General features: G+C 37.7%; 1 pseudogene; it reads left to right on the top strand.

The window, feature by feature from the left end:
- The first annotated feature begins 3,251 nt into the window (after positions 1 to 3,251).
- LOC149198202 (calcium-dependent protein kinase 7 pseudogene) lies at positions 3,252 to 3,608 on the top strand (annotated as a pseudogene).
- Positions 3,609 to 14,648: the final 11,040 nt, after the last annotated feature.

Raw genomic sequence — 14,648 nt, 5'->3', positions numbered from 1 at the left:
GTCGGTTTGTATTTCTGGTTCCTGTTTTTCCAATTTCATCAGGATGAACACTTTCAAGTGTCTTTGTCAGCCACTTTGGGGGACCTTTCTGAGATGGTCCAGGCTGTTATGTTGATTGAGTTGGGACTGAATCAAGATTAAGTCTCCCAATTCTATCAATTACATCACTTAAAGCATCATCCGTTGTTGGAGTGTCATGCAGGGGAGATTGTTCTTCAGAAGGAGATTCCACATGTTGATCTAGTATAGGAATCCCCCCTTCAAGATGTGGAATCTGATTATCAAACTCTTGGAATGATTTCGGTTTTGTGAATCTATCCAAGCGATCAAGTTGCCGCTCAACAACACTGTCAGATTTGGATGATTCAAGAAAAATGACATCTCTAGATAAAACAAACTTTTTATTTACTTCATCATAAAGGCGGTATGCTTTAGATGTGTTTGAATACCCCAGGAAGATACACTTACGACTTCTAGCACCAAGTTTGTTTCTATGTACCTTTGGTATTACAGCATAACAGGTGGAACCAAATATCCTGAGATGTTTTACCGAAGGAACATGTCCATACCACAATTCATAAGGAGTCTTGTTTCTTATAGCACTAGATGGACATCTATTCTTTATATATGCAGCACATAGAACAGCATCAGCCCAAAACATTGTCTTTACATTTTTTAAGAAAAGCATGGATCGTACCATATTCAAAATTGTTCTGTTCATTCTTTCAGCTACACCATTCTGTTGAGGATTATAAGGCACAGTTGTTTGATGTTTAATCCCATGTTGGCGAAGATAGTGTTCAAATTCATTTGATGTATATTCTTTTCCATTATCAGTGCGAATAGACCCAATATGAGATTGTGCATCATTTTCAATCCATTTATGAAAATTCTTGAATGTTTGAAAAGCATCAGATTTGTTCTTCAAATATAAACCCAACACATTCTGGTGTAATCATCAATAAATGTCATGATATATTTATTTCCATTTGCAGAAGGAACAGGCATTGGACCACATAAATCTGAATGAATAAGTTCAAGCTTCCTATGTGCTCTTGAATGTGAATCATGAAAAGACTGTTTGCTATGCTTTCATAGAATGCAAGCATCACATTGTTTATGTTTTCTAGGAATTGTAGGCAAACCAGCAACACCATTTTTCTTCAACAAGCGGAGACTATCATAGTTTAAATGTCCAAATCTAGCATGCCATAATAAAATTGATGGAAGTGCACCTTCTTCATGATGAGAAATATATGAGAAATGTTGTGCATGAGCAGGGGTTCCTTGCAGTTTAAGGAGTCTTTCTTCTTCTATACCCCTCATGACAAGTGAGTGGTCAGATGCCTTTCTTACCTCAAGCTTGCCATCAAACATGTGAATGGAGTGACCTTGCTGGCGGATGTGTACCAGGGACAACAAGTTTCTCTTCAGCTGTGGGAGATATAGAACATGATCCAGAAGAAAGTCTGGAAGACCAGGCAGTTTAAGCCTGATTGTGCCAAGCCCTGATGGCTTGATTTTTGACTGATCTGCAAAGTATACTGCTCCATCAACATTGGTAGTGAAATCTTCAAAGAAATCTTTCCTATGAGTCATATGACAGGTTGCTCCTGAATCAAGCAACCAATCATTTTTGGAAGAAGCAAGTGAAGCATTAAACAAATCTTCATTTACTCCAATGTTACATTGTGCCTCAATATAGTGAGCGGATTCAGGTGCTTTACCTTTGTCTGTGTCATCAGTTTTACCTTTCTGCTGATTTCTTCTCTGCTCAACTTTGTCCCATGGTAGCTTGCATGTAGAAGCATCATGTGATCCATTTCGTTTGCAGCGAATGCAATGCAGATCTGCCTTTTCTGCTTGAGGATGTCTGCCCCCCCTGCCTCTGAAGTATCTTCCTCTTCCTCTTAGTCCACCTCTTCCTCTTGTAGAATCTTGAGCAGGATGCTTTTCTTTATGAGCAAGGCAAACAGTCTCTTCAGAAGATTCAGGGATTGTTTTCTTTCCAAAGGCTTTCTCTCTTTCAGCAAACTTTTTCACAAGAGTGTCAAAGGTTATATCTTTAAGATTTCCATTTGCTTGTAAAGACTCAAGATAGTTAGAGTAGGTAGGATAGAGTGCTTTGAGAAAGGCAATAAGAGAGATATCCAGCTCAACCTTAGTGGATTTAATATCATGCACTATAGACTTTATTTCAGATGCAAGAGTAAGAGGATCATTATTTTTCAGTTCAAGGGTGAAGAGTTTAATCATGAGCTGAACAACTTCAAGTGCAGAATGTGTATCATAGAGTTCTTTCAGCTTTTGTAAAGCTTCAAAGGCAGTGGAATAGGATGAAATATGACGACTTACTTCCTTATTTACAGATGCTGCGATCAATGCAAAGGCTTTGCTGTTCTTGTTTTCCCAAATGGCGAGTTCTTTGTCTGATGTGGGCTGCACAAGGTCTTTGTCTTCTTCTCCGACACACACTCCTTTCCACAGCTCATTGTAGATAAGGGTGTGTTTTACCATCCGGGACCATTCAGAATAGTTCTCCTTGCCAGTGAGAACTATTCCGACCATAGAAATGATTGAATGCATTCTGTAAAAAAAATATCTCTGCCAAAAACTTCTGTTGAGAGAAAAAAATCCTTATATGATAGCCTTATGCATTTTATTTTTCTTCTAACATTTCATCAGCATATCATGAGCATCACCATTTCTTTATATCACTTCCATAATATTATGTTTAAGAAAAAAAATGAGGGCGCTCAACATATACCACTGTTTTGAAAAAGAGGGCGCTCATATATATCACTGTTTTGAAAAAGAGGGCGCTCAACATATACCACTGTTTTGAAAAAGAGGGCGCTCATATATATCACTGTTTTGAAAAAGAGGGCGCTCATATATATCACTGTTTTGAAAAAGAGGGCTCTCATATGACTTCACTATATCAGTTTTCAATTCCCGCAATCTCAAAAGCGATGCACAGATTACAAAAATTAAGAAATGATATAAAGAACTAATGAAAAAATTCTAGTTCCACTTTCACATCCATTATATCATCGCTGTACCATGAAAACGCTGCGGTGAGGCCGGATTACATTGATGTGCAGGAGCGGAACCATGAAAACGCTGTCAACCGATGCCGAGAGTCTTCAATAAAAAAACGCAGTCACCATTACAAGCTTTAGTCTCCTTTATCTACTGATCCACCCATCTTGTATTCGAAAACCAGGAACACACAGACAACGCCAGTCAAAATGACGGATGCTCTCCTTCAAAACTACCAATTGCAAGACGAAGTGATCGGCAGAGGTAGGTTCGGGGTGATCAGGAGATGCTTGAACAAGCAAAGTGGGCAACAGGCCGCTTGCAAGACCATAACAAAGTCAGATGTCCTTCAAGATTCATTCGACAGAGAATGCCTCGACAACGAAAGCAAGATCATGCAGTATGTTGCGGGTCACCCCGCTGTGGTTGCCCTTCACCATGCTTATGAGGACGATGAGTTTGTTCATTTGGTAATGGAGTTATGCTCAGGCGGAGATCTGTTCGACAGAATCGTTAGCAGGACACCCTTCTCCGAGGACGACGAAGTCAAAGAGGGGAAGGAGTGATACGAAGCCAAAGGTGGTTGATCTGTGTGAAAAAGGGAACAAGCGCGGCCGCACGCAGCGGAGGCACTTCAGGCAAGGGCGAGAACGTATGAAGAAGCCGAGAGCACTCCCGTCAGCCTCAGAGGCAGCCCAGACTCAATGGGAACCCTTGGTCACACAAAATCGAATCTGGTTTTCGAGCAGTATTACAAGGAACGGAGAAACGCATAAACGCATCAACGCATCAAGGTAATGGAGCAGAAACGCAGCGTTCCAGGGAATACATGAATGCATCAATGCTCAGGTAAAGAAAACGCACATCAATTACTCATGGTCTGAGGGCGCAGTCTCCAGAGGCGCTCAGGACAGAGGTTTCATGAGGCAGCAGAAACCTGGCAGAGGTAGGAGTTATTTCTGGGACCTGTGCTCTGATACCATGTCAGGCCAGGGTAACTCCAGCAATTAATGAGCGCAAGACAGAACTGGTGATTTTATTCATTTAGACAATTGTTATTTATACATATACAAAACGGATCAGTTCATCTTCTAGATGACTGTCCAGCTTCACCTCATCCGTTTCGGATTAGGTGTCAACAATTATTAGGGCGCTCTCCAACCTTGTAGTGTCCCACTTAACCCTTAAAATAAAATTAAAACTACATGAAAACATTTTTACTCGATTAAATAAAATAAAAATAACTTCACCCATGGTATGAGAACCCAGGATATTAATTCATGGTATTCATGTGGAATATAACCTATTTAAAGGTTGAAATTAAACTAGCTTAGATCCATATTAACTTTGAACCTACCAAGCACAGTGTTGAAAAATGTGCAACAAGAAATGCTAAATTTAGAAAGTGCTAAAAATAGTATGTCTAAAAATAGCAGTCTAGCCACCTTGGGTGAGAGGTGAAACTGCTAAAAATAGAATATTCTAAAAATAGCATTTATGGGTCCTTTCCTATTTGTAGTAGTCCCTGGTCTATCTATAGGAAGTAAATTCAAATTTGGTCTTACCAATAGTTTGGAATATTAATTAATTAATTCTCCATGAGTTAGTTAGTTAAGGAAAAGCAAACTTGAAGTCTTTGTGAGAACATGCAAGTATTTCTCCACTAATTCGGGAATGTGTCCTTGATTTGGTCCACTGATTGAGGAATTAAGGATGAGTTCTATATTGAGAGGATCAGTTGACTTAGTTTAACTTAGTCAAGTTCAGTTAGATTATTTTAACAAGTTGTTAAATTAATGAGATATAGTTTGTTGATGCTTGCATGCATGTGACAACTATCATTTTCAGATAACTGGGTATTCTCTCATGGATAACTGATGTGTGTCAGTTCAGATAGAGACCCAGTTGATATCAAAGAAGGGACATTGTACTATCAGTTGGATGAATATTTTTCCTATAAAGGAAGCTCATCCATGATGAGGATTTATCTCCTTCAGGTTCGTGCAGTTAGATCAGAGGTTAGTGAGTGTGTAAAGAGGCCAATTCACACAGGTGGTAGCACTGGACCCCAAGGAAACTGCACAAGGAAATAGGAGGCTTGGAGGGCAGAGGAGAAGGTTTGTGAGAAGCCTTTGACTATCTATGAGTAGCAGAGGGATTGTACTGAGAGCCGGATAGCTTCCGAGCTAAGGCTTTGTGTAATCTGGACTATATTTCCACTTGTATGATGAAACATAGATGGGGTTTTAGGCAAGTACTTTCCCTGGGTAAATTATTCTGTGTTATGTGTGATTGATTCCTTCTTACCAGTGATATGTGTTCTTATTGATCTTGTTCAATTAGATTAAGCTTCCGCTAAATTGTTTGTAGAAGTAGATCAAGTGTTTTGCTTTAGTACATTGTATTACCAGGTGATCTACAGGTGGGAAATTTCTACATGGTATCAGAGTTAGTTGATTCGTAGAAAAAGTTCTACATGGTATCAGAGCTAGTTGATTTGTATAAAAATTCTACAAAATTCTACATGGTAACAGAGCACAGGTGATCAAGGAGAGAACAGTATACTGAGAGGAGATTTCAAAGTTTTGAGTTTTGGGCCAAGAGTTTGCAGAGTAGATCTGAAAATTTCTATACAAAGTTTTCATAAATAAATAGCATATTTTGATTCCTTGAGAAAAAATACCCAAAATCAAAAAAAAAAAAAATCGGTTTAATCGAAGTTCGGATGAGGTAGATATCGTTGATTTAAAATCAACTCGTTTTCTAGAAAATTTCGTGACAACGGGGAAGTGGAAACAGATTGGTGTGCTAGCCAAGAACCTGTACGCACTTGAAGTACAAGATGCATGAAAAGCCTTGAGGAGCAAGTCAAAGGTTAGATACTTGGTGGTTGAGAGGGAGAGTAAATTACCTCTCAACATGCAGAGCCAAAAGAAGTCTTAGACAATTGTGGAGGAGCCACGATTGGTGCAGCAGCTTCAGGAGGTTGTGGAGTAGCCACAACAGGGGAAGCTGAGAGAAGATCGACTAGAGACATATACTCATGCAAAGACCTCCAGTAGGGGAAAACTTCGAGCCAGGTGGGCTGAGGGATCACATGCAACCATACCTCTAGGTAGGAGGTGGGGTGATATAGAGTGATCGTCCCAAGGAGGAGGGGCAGGATCCTTGAGGTACCCAATCTCCTGGACGAGACCTTGCTATGGGAGCCCCGATGTGGAGTAGCAGGAACTGACTGATTGGGTAGATACAGATGCGAATGGAGCGGCAGAGAGAGCTACAGAGCAGGGAATCCCAGGACAGCGCATAGCATGCAGGCTGCAGCAATGCGAGAGGCACAAGTGTGTTGCACAGTGCTAGGTGGCACAGAGAGGTGTGCAATGGTGCGAGATGCATGGAGATGTTGTAGTAGTGCAAATGTTAGAGAGGGAGCACTTGTCAACAACAAGTAGAGCTTCAGCATCAAAGTATGTTTCTAACCCAACAGAGTGGTTAGTTGGGAGTGTTTTTGTTCCAAGAGTTGTTGGAGCAAGCGGACCGGGTAGATGTGTTGCATGCAGAACATTCCAGAGTTACAGGATCGAGTCCGAGAGGAAGCCTTTCTTGTTGAGAGGGAGTGTTGAAAAATGTGCAACAAGAAATGCTAAATTTAGAAAGTGCTAAATATAGCATGTCTAAAAATAGCAGTTTGGCCAATGAGCATTTTGGCCACCTTGGGTGAGAGGTGAAACTACTAAATAGAATCTTCTAAAAATATCATTTATGGGTCCCTTCTTATTTATAGCAGTCCCTAGTCTATCTATAGGAAGTAAATTCGAATTTGGTCTTACCAGCAGTTTCGAATATTAATTAATTAATTCTCCATGAGTTAATTAGTTAAGGAAAAGCAAACTTGAAGTCTTTGTGAGAACATGCAATTATTTCTCCACTAATTGGGGAATGTGTCCTTGATTTGCTCCACTGATTGAGGAACTAAGGATGAATTCTATATTGAGAGGATCAGTTGACTTAGTTTAACTTAGTCAAGTTCAGTTAGATTAATTTAACACGTTTTTAAATTAATGAGATATAGTTTGTTGATGCTTGCATGCATGTGACAACTATAATTTTTAGATAACTGAGTATTCTCTCATGGATAACTGATGCATGTCAGTTCAGATAGAGACCCAGTTGAGATCAAAGAAGGGACATTGTATTATTAGTTGGATGAATATTTTTCCTATAAAGGAAGCTCATCCATGATGAGGATTTATCTCCTTTAGGTTTGTGCAACTAGATCAAAGGTTAGTGAGTGTGTGAAGAGGCCAATTCACACAGGTGGTAGCACTGGACCCCAAGGAAACTGCACAAGGAAATAGGAGGCTTGGAGGGCAGAGGAGAAGGTTTGTGAGAAGCCTTTGACTATCTATGAGCAACAGAGGGATTGTACTGAGAGCTGGATAGCTTCCGAGCTAAGGCTTTGTGTAATCCAGACTATATTTCCACTTGTATGATAATACAGAGATGGGGTTTTAGGTAGGCGCTTTCCCCAGATAAATTCTTCTATGTTATGTGCAATTGATTCCTTCTTATCGGTTATATGTGTTCTTATTGATCTTGCTCAATTCGATTAAGCTTCCACTAAATTGTTTGTATAAGTAGATCAAGTGTTTTTCTTTAGTACATTGCATTATCAGGAGATCTACAGGTGGGAAATTTCTACATGGTATCAGAGCTAGCTGATTTGTATAAAAATTCTACAAAATTCTACACACAGAGACTGATCAAATCTCTTGAGATGAAAACCTTTTTTTAGAGTAAAAAGAGATGATGTGATCGATTTAGGGTAGTTTTAATTTTAATTTAATTTAATTTTTATGTAATTTGACTAAGTCAAAATGTTTAACAAGACATTACATTACAACATCTCTACCATATTGGGTTGGAGTGAGCCTAGGATGCAAGGGTCTCTCCGTGTAATTATTAGTGATGTGTGAGGGTAAGCTTTTATTTTTACTATATGTTTCGTCATTTTGAATCATTAACTTATTTTGACTTACTCTTAATCCAAAACATATATATATCATATATATATATATATATATATATATATATATATGATTGTATAATTTCAAGCAATATTATAATTTATTGGTTGTTTAAAATACATTTTTGAATGTATAAATGAATTCAACACCCTGAAAAACTTTATGGTCACTATCATTTTATAAATTAAACAACTTAAACTTAAGTTTTTAAAAATATCTATTGAAATTTAATTAAAATTAACAGAAAAAAAATAAAAATAAAAAGGAACACTTAAAAAGAATATATATATATATATGATGATGGTGGTGGTGGTGGCTAACATCCACTGACACCAAACTTTGGTCTATCGGACCTAAAGAAATGAATTATTTAGTTTGATTTAAGATTTTATTCCTATGCTCAAAAGGCTTGGAGAGAAGCCTCCCGAGCTCACTATAAATTTGACATTGTAAAAGGCTAGGAAGGTCAGTATTGCAACAGAGATTATGAAACTGAGATCTAACGTGGTTGTACGCGGGGAACTCTAAGAGGAAGTGATTTTCATCCTTGATGTTCATATTCTCATAGAGATGGCAGATCCTTTCCATCCATGTTGTTTTAGGAACTTCCCAATGACCCGTTTCACTATGGAGCTCATGAAAGTTCATTCTAATCTTGGCTATATTAATTTTCTTCTTTGAGCTAGTTAAAACAGAGAGATACTTTTGATCTTCTAGGGTGGGGTTGATGACCTCCTTATAATATCTTAATTTTCTTTTAGCCGCTAAATCTTTCTCACACCACACTTTTTCTTTGAACTTATAAGTAACAATATTTTTAATGTTATTAATGTTTTGCAATGCAACATTCTCATCGATCTCCAATGGTTTAACCAGACCCTGGTGTCTTTATACCAGCCTCGTTTGAGCCTTAGGTGGTTTTGGCTGGAATTTAAAGCTAGCTTAGGAAGTCTATGGTCTCTTATGTTATTGAGTTTGAGCTTGTGCAACAGAAGCCTAGTCATAGCTAGGCTCTAGATAGGGGAAAGACCCACTTCTATAAGGAGAATAGGATAGGATGTATTTCTTTTAATTTTGAGGTTATACGTTATAAAATGCTTTTGGATTTGCTCCATCTTTCTCCAGGATTCTCTAGAGATGCTGCAACCCCAAACCTCACATTCATATCAGATAACAGGAGTGACTAAAGTTTCAAAAAGGAACTTATTTCTATCCCACATTACGAGGTTTGTCGTTTTACAATTATTTTCAAGACCAAAATAAGATTTTCACCCCCCATTAATCCTTTTCTCAATGCTATAGTTCCAGTTGAGCTTGTGATGAATATCAATTCCTAGGTACTTGTAAGAAGAACACTTCCTCCAAGTTACTATTGTCATACATAAAATTAGCGTAAGTGTCCTTCTTGGATTTGATATCATAACTTTTATTTTGTTAGTGTTAACAGCCATACCCATGGTAGAGCAGAAATCCTTAAGAAGTCTAAGTTTCTTATCAAGATCAGATGGGCACCTTGTGAGAAGCACAATATCATCAGCATAGAGAAGAAGGATGATGACTATCCCAGCTAAGATCGTGCTAGCATAGCCTGCTTCCTCTAAACAACCTTCTAGCTTGTCAATGTAAATTCCAAATAGGGTAGGGGAGGGGGGCAACCTTGTTTAACTCCGATATTACAATTAATATCTTTTGACCACCCCTAATTTCTCTTTAACTTAGCAATTACATTGTCGTATAACCTTATAGCGGCAGTTCTCAACTCGAAAGGAACCTTTAGTTCTTCTAATCTATTCCATAGGTTGTTTCTAGGAATCGTATCAAAAGCCTTTCTAAAGTCCACAAAGCAACAAAATAGATTGGATTTATCATTGCAGCATTCCTCCACAATGATCCTAAGCGTAATGAGGTGGTTCGTTGTTGAGTGCTGCCTTCTAAAACCTGCTTGGCCTTTAGCCCACTTACCTTCACTTTCAAGCCATATGCTCAACTTCTTTTCCAAAATAATACCATATAACTTGCCTAAGAGAGGGTTTATCATAATTTTCCAATAATTAGAGATGTTATTTGTATCCCCACTTTTAAATATAGCGATAATGAGGCTCTGAGTCCATGGTTTAGGGAACCCTTGCTTGACCACTTGATTGAAAAGCTTGTGGATGTGGGGGATGAAGACAAGACCTCCATTTTTTAAGATTTCTTCTTGGTAACTTTCAATTTCCTTAGCTTTCGCATTTGCCAGGCGTTTAACCCCAAAATCAATGTCTTCTAATCATAAAACTTCTTTCGTTGTGAGCAGGGTTTCAAAGTTATCTATGACATTTGGAGATTCATAAAGCTTTTAAAGATAGGAATTCGAGTCGTGTAAAGCAATTTTATTATTATCTTTAGTTTCCCTAGTTAGAATCTGCGTCCAGAATTTCTTAGGAGCTACCTTAGTGAGGTGTAAGAGATTCTCTTGTCTTTCATGAATATACTGCCTTTTTTTCCTTTTAGTTAGGGCTTTGTATATTTTTATCTTGCCAATTTTAAGAGATTTGTCAACAACTTCCTTAATTGCTCTCCTCACACTTTTACAATCTTTGTCATACCATGGGTTGGTTTTGCTATTTCTTTTATTACTTGGAACTTCAATTGAGAACTTGTTAATAAAATATGAGAGGGTTGTAGTAAAATTATGATAGAGGTCTTCTATGTTGTCTATAATAGATAAAGGAAGCAAATTAGTTTTTAATTCATTTAGAAAGAGATCGTTTTTATTTCTATCACAGATTAAGTTCTTTTGGCTATAAGGATTATCTTCTATGGGATCTCTATGCATGACAAAATTGAGAGTTATAAGTAAAGGTCTATGATCAGAGTCAAGCTTCTGGTCGTTTAAGATGTCAAAATATATTATTTTGTTGTATAAAGGGAGATCAGAAATAACATAGTCTACCAAATTGCTACCAAGCCCGTGGATGCAGATCATCTGGCTAGAATTGGGCCACTTCTTTAGACCATCAAGAAAAAATAGATAACATTAAAAAAAAATTATATTAAATTTAAATTGAAAATTGAATTTAAAAATTTATATAAGATATTGAATATGTATTTGGGTTTTCTTTTGGTTTAAATAAAAATAAAATAAATATATTTTTAATTTTAATTATTATTATTATTTTTTAATTTTAATTGTTATTATTATATAAATATATAATAAAAAATAAAAATTAGAATTTGTTATTTAAAAAAAAACTTAATTTTAATTTGAAATATAAATTTAAAATGAAATATGACTTGCCCATAGTGCTTTGGATTGACGGTGAATAGGTGCATTGTTAAGGCTTAGGTGCACTGTTAAGGCACTCCTTGCGATAGATCACTGGTTCAAATCCCTCGTGGGTGCTTACCTACCAAAAAAAAGAGATATGACTAAAAATATATATAATTTTATTAAAATTAATTTTGATAATTATTATAAAGAAAATTGATTTTCTTTTAGAAAAGCGAAAATTTACTTATTTATATATCATTATCAAATTATTTTAAGTGATATTACTTATCTAACAATAATGAATCAACATTTGAAAGGGTTGAAAGTTAAATTTCCCCTTATCAACCATCAGCGATTTAATTTAATCGCATTTTAAGTAATATGATATTCTAATAACTATAATAAATTAATACTTATTATTTCGAAAAACAATTTTTTATCCTTTTACACATTTAAATAATTACTTAAATAATATTTTTAAATTTTACTTCAAAGCATGTTTTTATTTTTAATTAAAATTAATTAAATTTTAAATAAAATTATTATTTAAAATATATTTTTCTCACATTTTTTTTAATTTTAATTAAATTTTAAATAAAATCACTATTTTTTATTATTTAAAATACATGGAAAATTATGAAAAAATCCACTTCAAAATCCCAATACCAAACATTTATCTAAAAATAAGTGAAGCAAAAATATGTCGCATCTCTCACCTCCTCACCCAAGGAAACGACAAAGAAACCATGAAATTCACTAAAGTAAGTTTCTCAACTTGCAACATCACTCAGTCAACGATGAGGTTTGTTAACAGCTACGCTACTAGTGGGAGTCTTCGGCAGGAAGTTTGAGACTGGGGATCGAGCTGCCGAGCTGGAGAGCACTAGTCTGCATCCAATAGGTAACTTTCCTACCATCCTTCGCTTTTTTTCTGTGCCTTTTGGCCTGCAATCTATACTCTCAACGCCTGGTGGAGGATAGTGGCGTTTTCAAGCCATCATTGGATGATGGGTGTTTTTCCCTCCGAGACGTGTTCCATCCAGGTTCGCCATCCTCCTGGCGAATGTGTCATGCCTACCGACGGGTTTCTGCATGCGTTCTTGAACGTGGCATGACCTTTCTCTTTCATCTCCAGAACTGACGCTTGGCAATTTCCTTACCCACAATATCCTTCTCCAGACTTAATATCTCTTTATTTATCCATTTCCCGGCTGCTGTCGGAGGTTTTGGCTCTCCATCTGGCCACCTCCTGGATTGATGAGCGAGACATTCATACCTGTCATCCGCGACTCCTCTCCCTTTAAAATCTGTTCAGCTCTGATAACATTCCTTCTAGCGACCGCTCATACATATTGTAGCGGCACATCTTTCCTGATAACTCCAGTTTAATCTGCATATGGCGCATTTATTCTACTAGCCCATGGTGCTCTCCACTCGGTAACGCTCGTGGTTCAGGTCAGACGTTTTTGTTTATGTTGTTTTTTTGTATTTAAGTCGAAATATATGCTTACAAAAATGGTATAAGTTTTGGACTCTGACTCATCTTTTTATTAGCTCATCTCCTGCTATTCACATAATTAGTTCTATCTATATTATGTTCAACATTGGTTGGTGGGGGGCAACCATAAAATTCCTCATGAAATTTGTTATCATTTCCAAACCATGCTCTGACTTTCGATTCAGGATAGGTTCATGGTGGTGTGTGTATGAGATTTATTGTTGTTGTATCATCTACACGGAAGTGTCTTCCTGAGGTAGATTCACCACAAGGGTCATTTGCTGGTTTAATTTTTTCTGGTGCAGGAAAATTTGAATTTTCAGTTTGCCGATGTACAGATGGTTGTCATAATGCTGGGACATCTTCTCTCCCTGTTTCTTTGATTTAATGCTCGCAGCCATTTCCCTTTTTCCTATAGATGATTGAAGGTTCACTCTTATCCATCTGTCAGTAGGGAAGTTTATGGTGTCATGTGAATTACGTCACTGGCCGTCATTCCCCTATTTCTCCTCTTGAACCCATCCTTTTTCGGACAATGTTGTACTGCTTTCTTTGACTTATTTTGGTCCTATTTCCCTTTTATAAATAAACCTTGCGGTACTTGGTCTACCAGTATATCTCTGGGGATCTATTTTCGGTCTTCGATATTTAGTATCTATCCTTCTGTATGGATTTTCCATCTGACAACTCCGCGGCATCGGCATTGGTCCGGGCAACCATTGACGTGGAAAAAGTCCACGTCAGCCAGACTGCAAAATCTGAATGGGTGGCCACGTTGTATGCTGATATCATTCCCTCTACTCAAAAGGAACAGTCCTCCATGGGTGGCAGTTTTGATACACATCTAAAACACAAACATAATCGGCCGGTTAAAACTTCCCCCCCGCCTGACGCCATTAACCTGGATGGCCCTCTTTTATTTGATAGAATCTTGAGCCTGCAAAAGAGAGCTTTAGTGGGTCGCTGGTTCTTTCCGACTATGGAGGATGCACAAATTAGAACCTGGATTGCTGCCAAATGGGCTCCTCTGATTGGTTACTCCCCTACCATTGTTAGGCTTATGAACAATTGGTATAGTTTCCATTTCCTCCGGGATCATGACTTAGAAATCATTTTTTCAAAACCCTGGGTCCGGGAACGAAGTTTTTTGGCCTTACACAGGTGGTATATTGGATTTAATCCTCTCAGGTGTACTCCACAAAATAATTACATTTGGTTAAAGTTGCCAGGATTTCCCATTGAGCTGTGGACCAAAGAATCTATGGAGAAAATCGGCAATGTTGTTGGAAGATTCATTTACGTTGATCCTAGATGCATTGGTGCTAAGGACAAGCGTGTAGCTTGGATCCTTATAGAGAAAGCATTTAGGGGTGGTTTCCCGGAGTCTATAGACTTAAACTGGAACATGTCAAACGTCCACCAACGTTTAGATTATTGGGGAGTTCCATTTAGGTGCTCGGCGTGTCACAGAACAGGCCATCTCCTCCCTCAATGTCCTCGGCGACATGCTGTTAGACACTATAAAAAGAACATTTCGGAGATTAAAGCTGGAGTTTCAAATGCATGTGAAATAAAGGAACAATCTCTCAATGTTGACACTTTTCGGGTTTCTACTACTCCAATATCACAACTCTCCCCGCGCAAAGGTCTGTCCATGGAAAGACCTTCCCCACACTTGCGTGCCCGATCGTTATCTACAAGACCACCTGGGCGGGAAATTGGTCTAGATGAATGTCGTCCTTGGTCAACATTTATGCCCAAGCATCATAATTGGTCTTACATTGAACTGCATTCTCCACTGTTGGGCTTCCCTTTATCTCCCCCTCCT

This window comes from Pinus tabuliformis, chromosome 2_2 (genome assembly GCF_031772625.1).
Source record: "Pinus tabuliformis cultivar Carrire ecotype Pingquan chromosome 2_2, CPIR1, whole genome shotgun sequence".
NCBI classification, from domain to species: domain Eukaryota; kingdom Viridiplantae; phylum Streptophyta; class Pinopsida; order Pinales; family Pinaceae; genus Pinus; species Pinus tabuliformis.
The sequence above is the reverse complement of the archived record's forward strand: the minus strand, read 5'-3'. Positions and strand labels throughout refer to the sequence as shown.